The sequence below is a fragment of the Triturus cristatus genome, chromosome 3_2, assembly GCF_964204655.1.
Source record: "Triturus cristatus chromosome 3_2, aTriCri1.1, whole genome shotgun sequence".
In the NCBI taxonomy this organism is placed as follows: Eukaryota; Metazoa; Chordata; class Amphibia; order Caudata; family Salamandridae; genus Triturus; species Triturus cristatus.
The window spans coordinates 18,630,605-18,643,023 of NC_140584.1; positions in this window are offsets into that span (position 1 = coordinate 18,630,605).

The window sequence follows — 12,419 nt, forward strand, 5'->3', positions numbered from 1 at the left end:
TATATATATATATATATATATATATATATATATATATATATATATATATATATATATATAGATATATATATAGATATATATTACCTACTGGCGGTCGCCAGTAGGTAGTTATAGTTAGGACCACGTTTCCATAGGAAATCCGCAACATTCTATTTTGAATAACTTTTGCGCCGGTCGACGAATCCTCGCAAATTTTTCAAAATAGGTGGGGCGCTACGCTCCGCTCCTACCCTGAAAGTCTCGGGGGGGATTCGTCAAGCGGGGGCTGAGATAAAAGGGGGGTCCCAAAACACGTTTTTCCCATGCATTTTTCCATAGGACCTTTAGACACAGCTACAGCCCGAACGGCTGAACAGAATTACTTGAAATTTGGCAGAGAGGTAGTCCTCAGGTCAAGGAAGTGCCTTTTGTAGGTTTGGCGTAAATCTGTTCAGTAGATTCTGAGAAAATAGCCTTTAAATCAATATATATATCTGAGCAAGCTTACGGTGCACTTACGGTGCGCTTACCGTACGCGTACGGTGACGTGCGCGAGCGCGATTCTGATTGGCTCTTAGATCTTATTAAACATTCGAATCGGCCGAAACCAGGAAGCGGCGGCCGCCATTTTCTCTCTCGCACTGTGAGTGTGGATTTAAAAACAAAGGACAAAAACATGTACAGGGGCTGTTTGGACAGCTCCAAAGCACCTAGCCATGTTGAGGGAGTCCCCAAAGATCCCCCAAGGCCAAAAACTGAATTTTTATTTTTTCGCAAATTTCGCCGATTACGCTTACCGTACGCGTGCGGTAAAAAAATATTTAAAAAAAAAAATTATCCACACTCTCCCCACCCCGTGTGCAAATGGTGCCGAAGGGCACCATTTGTGCATGGCTTATTAGAGGTGTGAAAAATTAAAATATTACCTTTCAAAACGAAGTGCATCATATGTCCTCCATGTGCGCACGGTGCGCGAAGCGCATCGTGCGTACATGGCCCATCTAGCGTAACGTGGGCACCGTGCGTGCACGGCACTAACTGCGTAAAGTGGGCGCGCGGTGCGCGAAGCGCACCGCGTGCTCACTGTGCACGCACGGTGCACGAAGCGCACAGTGCGCGCACGGAACGAACTGCGTTAAGTGGGCGCGCACGCCACGAATGGCGTAAAGTAACTTAGCATTTAAAAAACCGTACTAATTCACTGAAAAAACCATAGGTTTCACACACGTTATAGTTAGGAATTAGCATTTAAAAAACCTTGCAAATTCACTGAAAAAACCATAGGTTTCACACATGTTATAGTTAGCGGAAATTTTACTGATAAAAAACCAATGAAATTCCCCCGTTATAGTTAGTGCAGGCAACTATAACTCACGCGACCGCAATCTTCTGCTGATGACATATGTGTCTTTATGAAAAAAAAATATTTGTAATATATGTATAGCTAAAAATTTATGGAAGAAGACATGGGCAAATAAGTGTCTAAATACAGTATTAGCATCAGCAGAGGATTGCGGTCGCGTGAGTTATAGTTGCCTGCACTAACTATAACGGGGGAATTTCATTGGTTTTTTATCAGTAAAATTTCCGCTAACTATAACATGTGTGAAACCTATGGTTTTTTCAGTGAATATATATATATATATATATATATATATATATATATATATATATATCCTCCGAGCAAAGGAGCCCTTGAACCTTCAGGGTGGCCTCAGAACAACGGGCGCGGAGCAGCCCGTCTTATAACTTCCATCAAAGCAACACATAAGGCCCAATACCGGAATAAAGGCATTTATTCACAGGTTTTAGCAGCGCAGATGCATCTCCATTCCCTTACGCGTTTTGGCATCTTCCCTTGTTCACAGGTGGAGACATTAATTAGCACAGTGCATACGTGCACGTTTAAAATCACGTGACAGTCCTTGTGAAATACAGTCCCCATGATACATTGCACTGATATTCATAATCCAGTACATGGAATCTTAGTGATTATGTTTCTCTTTTAAATGTTCAATTCATTGCAGTGCATTTCTCAGTAATAGTGGGTGTTATTACTCTCACCGTCACGTCGATATCTGGCATGGTGCTGTTATTCCATATTTGCCTTTGTAAGTGCCTCAGCTCCGGCACGATCGGAAAGAGAAATGTCATCCCTCTTTCTGAATCCCTTCCTGCAGCCGCTGTATTTTCGCTAAAATAGCCTCCTTGGTTAGGATTATATTGGCGAGTGGGTCGTGCTCCAGATAAATATGCAGACACAGCCTCCGAGCAAAGGAGCCCTTGACCCTTCAGGGTGGCCTCAGAACAACGGGCACGGAGCAGCCCTTCTTTTAACATCCATCAAAGCAACACATGAGGCCCAATACTGGAATAAAGGCATTTATTCACTGCTTTTAGCAGCGCAGAGGCATCTCCATTCCCTTGCGCGTTCCGGCGTCTTGCCTTGTTCACAGGTGGAGACATTAATTAGCACAGTGCATACGTGAGCGCATAAATGCCTTTATTCCGGTATCGGGCCTCATGTATGTATGTATGTATGTATGTATATGTGTGTATATATATACATATATCTATATATTATCTACTGGTGGTCGCCAGGAGATAGTTATAGTTAGGACCGTGTTTCCATAGGAAATCCGCAACATTCTATTTGGAATAACTTTGGCGCCGATTGACGAATCCTCGCGAAATTCTCAAAATAGGTGGGGCGCTCCGCTCCGCTCCTACCCTGAAAGTCTCGGGGGGATTCGTCAAGCGGGGGCTGAGAAAAAGGGGGGGTCCCAAAACGCGTTTTCCCCATGCATTTTTCCATAGGACCTTTAGTCCGAGCTACAGCCCGAACGGCTGAACAGAATTATGTGAAATTTGGCAGAGAGGTAGCCCTCAGGTCAGGGATGTGCCTTTTGAAGGTCTCGTGTAAATCTGTTCAGTATTTCCTGAGAAAATAGCATTTAAATCAATATATATATCTATGGGCGCGCTCCGTGCGCTTACGGTAAGCTTACCGTACGCGTACGGTGCCGTGCGCGAGCGCGATGCTGATTGGTTGTTAGATCAAAGTAAACATTCGAATCGGTCGAAACCAGGAAGTGTCGGCCGCCATTTTGTCTCTCGCAGTCTGAGGGGGTGAAAAACAAAGGTGGATAACGTGAAAAGGGGGCAGGCTGGACAGTTCCTGACCCCCTAGCCTTTGTCAGGGGGTCCCAGAAGGACCCCCAAGGGCAAAAAATTAATTTTAATTTTTTTTTCAAAAAATCGCTGAATGCGCGCAGCGTACGCGCACGGCGTAAACGGAGAAATCCCGCGAGGAAAAATTCCGTGAACTTCGCGTAATTACGCGTACCGTACGCGCACGGCAAAAAAAAAATTTCAAAAAGGAAAGCTTAAAAATTTTTTTAAAAAATTGGGAGGTAAGGTTGGCTCTTAAAAGAGCCGTTGGGTTAATACAGGGATGGAGGAAAGAAAGAATGGGAATATTATGAGCGTCTACAAATGTGCTGGTCTATCTTATTGTTAATAAGGGAAACACTGGTCTCCCCAAAAACAATAAGACCACAACACCTTATACACCTCATTACAACCCTCCCAAATCGAGGGTTAACGTCCAGAGGAGCAGAAGAAGGTGATGCTCCCACCTCAGAGGAAGGGCTCAGCTGAGCTGCCAATGATGTACTCGGCTGAGCTTCTGAGGTTGGGCTCTGGTGACTTACTGAAGAGTTTTCTCCAGTATGTCGAGCAAAGGTCCTGGGATGTCTATCCCTAAGGTGTCTCATCATAGAGTGATTTCCAAAGGAATACTTCTTCCTTGGATTTCCTCTAGATAAAACACGGTCACAAAGTGTGCAAGTGACCAATGGAGCATTGACCTTTTTCTCCCCCTCTGGAAAAGTAAAATACTCCCATACAAAAGAATTCTTTTGTTTCCTCCTTCTCTGGATGATGGTGGTGCTGCTAGCCTCACTCTCAGAAGAGGTCTGCTGTTCTGCCATTGTATCTCAATGTCAATTCAGCTCCTTCTCCTAGGGGATCTCAAGCAGTAATGAGGGGAATGGGTGTGGTGTGGGAAGTTTCTGGAACTGAAAGTAGTTTCAACCAATGAAAAGTGTTCTTTCTGGATCACATGACCTACCGTGCGCGCTCCGTAAGCTTACGGTACGCGCTCGTAAACAAGTACGCATGCGCAAACGTGATGCTTACGGAGCGCGTACATAAGACGCACTCGCGCATGCGCATTACACGCCCCTGCGTAACCGCGATGTTGCTTCCGCGTGTACGCGTACGTCACGTACGTATCACGTAAGCGCGCTGTACTCATGACGTGGGGAGCGCGTAGCGTCAGCTTACCGTACGCGCATCGTATTACGTAAGCGCACCGTACTTATGACGTACGGAGCGCGTAGCGTCAGCTTACCGTACGCGCACGGAAAAAAATGCATAAAAAAAAAAATTAACCATTCCATAATGCAGGATATAGTACATATATTATTTTATACATAGGTTTACAAAAAATCACACAAAAAAATTTGCATTTAAAAAACCGTACAAATTCACTGAAACAACCATAGGTTTCACACACGTTATAGTTAGGAATTAGCATTTAAAAAACCTTGCAAATTCACTGAAAAAAACATAGGTTTCACACGTTATAGTTAGCTGGACATTTCACTCATAAAAAACCAATGAAATTCCCCCGTTATAGTTAGTGCAGGCAACTATAACTCACGCGACCGCAATCCTCTGCTGATGACGTCAGATATTACATCACTGATGACATATGTGTCTTTCTGAAAAAAAAAAAATGTAATATATGTATAGCTAAACATGAATGGAAGAAGACATGGGTAAATAAGTGTCTAAATACAGTGATGTAATATCTGACGTCATCAGCAGAGGATTGCGGTCGCGTGAGTTATAGTTGCCTGCACTAACTATAACGGGGGAATTTCATTGGTTTTTTATGAGTGAAATGTCCAGCTAACTATAACATGTGTGAAACCTATGGTTTTTTCAGTGAATTTATATATATATATATATATATATATATATATATATATACAAACACTCCGCTTGCATTGCGCGATTCTTCTGGCAAACAACGGATACGGACCACAGATAAGTGCAAAGATTTATTTGGTGCATGTGAGAAGTTGGCCTGGCATATGCTGTCCTCTAGTTATAGGGGACACCTTGTACCAGTCCAATTCGACTCTTATGGTGATAGGTTAAAGACAACCTTTAAAGAAAGCTATCCTAGTGGTAGCTGTGGAGAGCAGCCTTCAGGCTAAGTCTTAAAGGAGTGTTAAGCTTATTGTTTTACCATAGATAACCTCTTGAATGACCAAATGAAAGAGTAGTCCACACAGGTATATATATAAAATATATGTATTTATTCTAAACAGAATCCCACAAGTCTCTTTATGAGGCTAGAGGCAAAGTTACAATTCAAACAAGCATTGATAGATACAATAAATAGCACTGGAATCACAGGGCCCCAGGGGGGGACCAAACCATATATTAAAAAAGTGGTATAAGAACCACGACAATTCTAGAGACAATGCCTAGGGCATTTAGGATCGCTGGCCCCTTAAGAATCCACCCCAGGTTATGAGGAAGGGGACCCACGGGAGGCGCGTGCAGTGGAAATAGCTGCTATCGGGATCTCTATTAAAGCCTATCGAGAATATCGCGGTTTGATTTAAACAGATTAAAGACACTTCTAGCAGGAGTTTAAAGTTGAAAACTTAGAGTTAAGCTTTTGAGGAGCCCACTACCACGAGAGTACCGAGGTACCACTGTTACCTGCCCCAGGGAAGCCGGGTGCATAGGTCGTTTTCGATGTCGGGTCGCGGCCTGATTTTCAATGGGAAAATGTACAAAACTGCTGCTAGCCAAAAGCGTTGATGATGCCGTGAAGATTGAAGTCATAGATCTTGTAGAGAAGAACATGAAAGCAGAGGGGACAGAGTCTGGGTCACGGCACAGTGACCAGGGAGCTCAAAGGAAAGAGCCCTTCAATGTCGGGTGCTTCAAGTGGAAAGGGGTGTAGCTTGGATCTGCAGCCACGGGCTCCGGGAGGCTTCAAGGAAGGCCAGCTTCTAGAGGGCGACTGTCCCACGTCGGATGAGGGTCGCTGCAGTGTTAGTGTCCGGATTGGATCCACTAAACCTTGGCAACAGCAACCCACTTAAGATGAACAAATCAGCTACTGGTGCAGACCCACGAGGTCTGTGAGAGGTCTCCTTCAAGGAGACTGTAGAGCAGGCCTGGAGCAACCAGGGGAACTCTTAAAAGTAAAGATTGTCCTCTGCCAGGGCCCACGAGTCGAGAGACAAGGGACCGTGGAAGGCAGCAATTTGGAGTGTGTAAAAGGGTGCCCACAGGCCTTCGGAGTGAGCTAGGGTGCTGATCTTTGGCACAGTTGCTTTAGAGAGGTTGGCTCAATTTTGGGACAAAGCACAACTTCCCCACTGGTCAGGGTCGTGTGCTATGCAAGAGGTGGCCGGTGTCCTGGGGTATTGGGGATCTCGGCACCCACGCAGTCCACGGTGCTCAGACTCACTGTGCACACTCACTGGCCTCTGGGATGCTCAGGAAACCCACTTCAAGGTTGCTGGGAGTCGACGAAGTCCGTAGGAGCAGCGAAGTTCCAACTGGGTCACTTGCAGTGTTTCAGGTGCCTGCCAAGCAGGGGGGTAACTCCTTTACCCCAAGGGAGATTTCTTCAGTCAGCTGGGCAGCAGCTCATCGAAGGTCAAATCTGTGAAGTCCAAGATTAATCTGAGGCTCTGGGGCCACATTATTCACCTTTATCCAGAAGATATGGGGAGGGTCCAGATCAGAGCCTACCAATGAGAGTTGATGCGGGAAAGGGTGGCTACACCCACTCCCCTTTGTGTGTTTCCCGCCTGGGCAAGGGGCAGGATGCCCCTGAACCGGTTCCAGGCGGTGTATGCAGAATGTAGGCACTGTAGCAGCCTACGTGCAACTCTGAAAGGCATCCTAAGGTGCACCCACCCAGTTCCAATCCACATAGTCTGTCTGGGGAGGTGCTGGCACCTCCCCGCAACAGGATCCCTATTGTCCAGCTGCCGAGGCTGGGATTTTCCCCAGCAACAGGCAGCCAGAGTCGTGTGGGTGGCTGGTAGCATCCATTTTGTACTACGGGTGCACTTTTAAATTGGTGTCTAAATTCTGCAGCTTTTCCTATATCGCCCCTCTAGCAGGGGGGAATCGTGCCCTCATGCCCATGGCTGGACCGGGGGTATGATTCCTACATGTTTGACACCAAACACGATATGGTTCTGTGTAGCCATTCTCAAGTTATCGCGTTATCGCGATAGACTTATAAGGCGGTTAAGAGTATATGGTATGGCTACACTACAAACAACCCAGCAATGATTTTACAAAGGTTGCAGAGGGGCTCTACTCAGGTAGGGGTCCCCCCTCACACATACCTCAGCACCCTGCCTTGTAGGATTACCAAGGCCTGCTATAGGGGTGACCTATGAGAGTATATGTGTTGTAATGGGGTGGGATATAGGGTACCTATATCCCTGTAAGGGGTGCTAGCACCACCTTACCCAGACTACAGTAGTGGTCTGGTGGTGTCAGATTGTATGGCTGTCCCAGGGTGGCACAATAAGTGCTGCAGCCCTGGTAGGCCTACTGAGGGACCCATGCCCTGGGTACCTAGGGTACCATCTACAAGGGACTGCCAGGGTATCCTCAGTATCCAGTTGACTTGTACCTAGGGTACTCACATCATTTAAGAGAGGAAGCAGATAGGCTGGGGTCCTGGATAGCAGGGCCACAGCCTGGCTAGAGTCATAAAACAGTCAAAACATCAGCAAAAAGTTGGGGGCAACTATGCAGTCGATGCCACTCTCCTACAGTGCAAGAGGTTGCCATGACGCTTTTCAGCCCTTCCCACAGGGCCTTGATCACATGACACAGTGCAAGAACATACATTGGGTTAAATAACGTGGATATCCGGATGTAGTCATTGGTGCATTAGGCATACAAAGGCAATTGGAATAAAAGACAGACCTATAATGAACTACAAGTCTGTTTTTTTCTTTTCTTTTTTCATCATGATTATGAATAGATTTTAAACAAGCATAATTTATATAAAAGCCTAAAATATCAAGGTTAATCTTATTGTTGGTTAAGGCAAGGAATATAACATTGCTCTAATTAATGCATCATGAATAATAAAATTTGTTGTAAGCCTATTTCCACCGTTAATACCAAGCAAGATACATATAATTGTGCAAAATAAGTGCAAATGTGAATTAAAATGTTGAAGAATTTTTTGTTTGTTTTTCTAGACAAATCATAACAACAACAATCAGGGAAAATCCTTAAAGTGGTATAATACAATTTCCAATCGTATAGATGTGTGAATACATTGAATCTATTACTGGAATAAAAATTTCAAATATATTGGAAAAGGTTAATGGATTGCTGGAGCCCCTGCAATCCTCCTTCTCAAATCAGTTAACTCATGATTTGTTTTAAAGTGGAAGTGCATAACGTTAATCAGTAATATGACTGATGGTCAATCAAATGGTGGTTTTTTGAGCATGATCTCATGTCGATTTTCAGAGTAGATATGTGGGAGAGAAACATTTGTGAATTAATATTGATATTGATAGATATATTTAGAAAAGTATAAGGATAAAATATCCAATTATTGATAGTGAGAAGACCAGAGACCCTACACACATAGACGAATGACTGCATAAATAATAAATATTAAATAAGCAAATATAATACAATCTATAATAGATAAAATATGCTTAAATATTTATATATGCATCAAATAAATATGTATATAAAAGATCACTAGATCATTCATAAATAATTAAGTATAATGATAAAATCCACAAATTCATAAAATCCCATATAAATATCATAAATAAAATTTTAAATACAAATTTTTTTGAGATGAGAACATGTAGCAGTATTTGTTAACAATATAGAGATCATTCTTATAAACATGTAAAGAGATCCTCAGTGATATTAAGGCCGAAGGGTTGTTTAGTATTTAATTCTAGGATGTATCTGGTTTCCATTAGGCGCAGTTTTTGTTCCCTGTTGCCGCCCCTTCTACTGGAAGGAATAGAATCAATTACAAAGTATTTTAAATCTTTGCTTCTAGAGTCATGTTTGGCTTTAAAGTGACAAGCTACTGGGTAGGTATTGTCCTGGTTGTTAATCGCCCTTAAGTTTTGTAAGATTCTTTTGTGAACTTGAAGTTTGGTACTCCCTACATAAAGTAGATTACATGGACATGACAAGACATAAACTGCGTACTCAGTTTTGCATGTAAGTAGTTTCTCAATTTTATGCTTTTTCTGATCAAGAGGGGTGATGTATGTGGTTTTGTTTTCACCCTGTTGACAGGCTTTGCATGATTTACAGTTGAAAAAGCCAGTGTGTGTCTGTAGCCAATTTGTGGATTCTATAATTTCCGGGCTGGTTTTCACCAGTTCATCCCGTATAGATCGACCTCTACTATAAGTTATAGAGGGTAGAGGTGGGCGGAATTTACGAAATCCACTTTCGCAAATTATCGCGAAAATGTTAAAAATTATCGCAAACACGCGGAAATATCGCAAAGATGCGGAAGTTTTTTTCCCGCATGTTCGCGAGATTTTCTGCATGGTTGCGGCTCGCCAACATACCCATGTGGTTGCTCGTGGGCGCGGCCATCTTGTTTTCAGTTGTCTCGCGGTGCATGATCGCGAGAAGAAAGACGTGATCGCGCGACGCATGACGTCACTGCGGGCGCGAACTGTCGCAAGACAGGGCAAATGGCTAAAAACAATACAACATCTCATGGAGAATGCAACCGGATCAAGAAAACTTGTCGGCGAACGCAGGGATTCAGGTAAGGCGATCGCTCGCGCGCGAGAATGTTTTATTTTACAGCGTGAGCAAGAAACAAATTATCGCCAAGCTGCGGAATGTGGAAATTTTGACATTTTCGCGCTTTCCGCGGAACGCGAAAATGTCAAATTATCGCAATTTCCGCGAACGGAACGAAATTTTCGCCCAGGCCTAATAGAGGGCCTTTTAGGTAATTTAGGGCCTATCACTGGATCACTTAGGATCAGAGGCCAATTACGAATTATAATAGATTCGACCTTTCTATGCTGTTGACTGTACTGGACAATGATTCTAAATTTATTTTCAGCATTCTCAGTATTTGTTCCTGTCTTAGTTCCAGTGGTGTTGGTCATAATTTCTGTCTCTCTAAGTAGCTCAGCCCTATTCTTGCGCATGGATTTTTTAACAGCATTGTCTATGATATTGTCAGAATAGCCTCTTTCTATAAAATCTTTGTTTACATTCCAATTGGGCCATCTGCAAATCACTTTCTTCGCTGTGAATTCGCCTATGTCTGAGCATCTCACCGTAAGGGATGCTGTTCAACAAATGTTTTACGTGGGAGCTACTAGCATGTAGCGTTGAGTTCCCAGCAGTTTCCTTACGATGGAGTTTGGTTTCAATTCTGTTGTCCTTAACATAAACCTCCGTATCGAGAAAGCTCACTGAGGTAGCGCTAATGTTGGCAGTGAATTGTAAGTTTAAATCATTTTTATTAATAGCCTGCACAAATTCTTGGGCTCTATTTAGACTGCCATCCCATACACCAGTGATGTCATCAGTGATGTCATTTGAGATGTCATCAGTGATGTCATCAGTGATGTCACTGACCATGTCATGAGTGATGTAATATGTGACGTCATCAGCAGTGCATTGTGGGGCGCGAGTTATAGTTAGCTGAACTAACTATAACAGGGGAATTTCTAGGGTTTTGTACGAGGGAAATGTCCAGCTAACTATAACGCCCCTGACCCCTATGTTTTTTTTAGTGAATTTCTAAGTTTTTTAAATGCCAATTCCTAACTATATCGCCCCTGAAACCTTTGGTTTTTTCAGTGAATTTCAAAGGTTTTTTAAATGCTAATTCCTAACTATAACGTGCATGAAACCTATGGTTTTTTCAGTGAATTTCAAAGATTTTTTAAATGCTAATTCCTATCTATAACTTATCTCTGAAGATATCATGTTTAATGATTTTGATTGGATTTCTATATTTTTCAAATTCAGTGTGTCAATTTCATTAATTATCTTTTATTTAAAATACTTTTTTATACCATTTTTTAAACTTATTTTTCCAATTAATTCTTTTAAAAATTAAAAAATATCATTTGAACTTAATGGGTTTTTCAAACATATTTTTTTATATTTTTCAAAATATTTTTTTAACTATATGTTCAAAACTGTATTTTATATATATTTTTTCAATGTTTTTGGATCCGCGCACCCTATGCGCACCGTTCTCGATCCCTACGCGATAGCATCCGCGCATGGGATGCGTAGGGTACGTGTTTAGTGCGCGATCGCAATGCGACCGGTACGCGACTCCCAGCCTATACGCGACACGTTCAATGTACGTAACGCGACGTTTACGCGCTTCCGCGATGCGTCATCTGCATCTATGTCCATGTGACCTGCAAAAAAAGAGATTTGATTGGTTCATTAAACTTCCTCTTCTAACTATTGAAAGACCCCACCCATTTCAATCATTCTTCTTTGACCTTCTTTAGAGCACTATCTCTTTGGAGAGAAGAACATTTTTTAGACTAAGTGTACACTTAGCTCTAACTTTTTTCAACCAAAAATGGCTTCAGGGCAGCAGGCATCACCTGCATCACCTCATACTTCTGAGGATGAATTTTTGCCGGAGGCACCACCCAAAAAACGTTTTTCTTCAGTGGTGTGGACATTTTTTACTTTTCCCAAGGGGCAGAATAAGACCAATTCCACCTTGGTCACGTGCAAGATTTGCAAAAGAGTCCTGTCGCAAGGGGATCCAAACAAGAAATATTCTTGCGGCACAGCAAGTATGATGAAGCACATGAGGACCCTTCATCCGAACAATCTTGCACAAGAAGAGTGCCGACGGATGAAACACTCCTGCGCCATCCACCTCATCGCAGCCGAGCACATCAAGAGTGCATCCATCAGCCCAAACCTTGGACATCCGTCCTCAATTAAAATTTTTAAAAGTGCTCTGCACTAAGTGCAATAAGACTTTGTGCTATGGTGAGCAGTCGATCGATCTGATCTGCCGCCGGCAAGAAAGTCACATTTGCTAGTTTTTTTTTGTTTTGTTTTTATTGTTCCCTGAAGTTCATTGTTTGGTTTCTCCTGTTTTGTTTTTTGATTTTTTTTTGCAGAAAATTGTTCAGAAAACCCAAAGAAATTATAAAAGAAGAAAGAAGAAAAAAAAAAGTTCTTGTAAGAACTAACTTTCCTGGTTTAAAAAAGAGCTACATTTCTTTGTTAGTGTTAGTTTAGATGAATGTATGTGTAGTACGTAATTGACTGAATGAATGCATTAGTAGCGTATGGTGAATGTATAA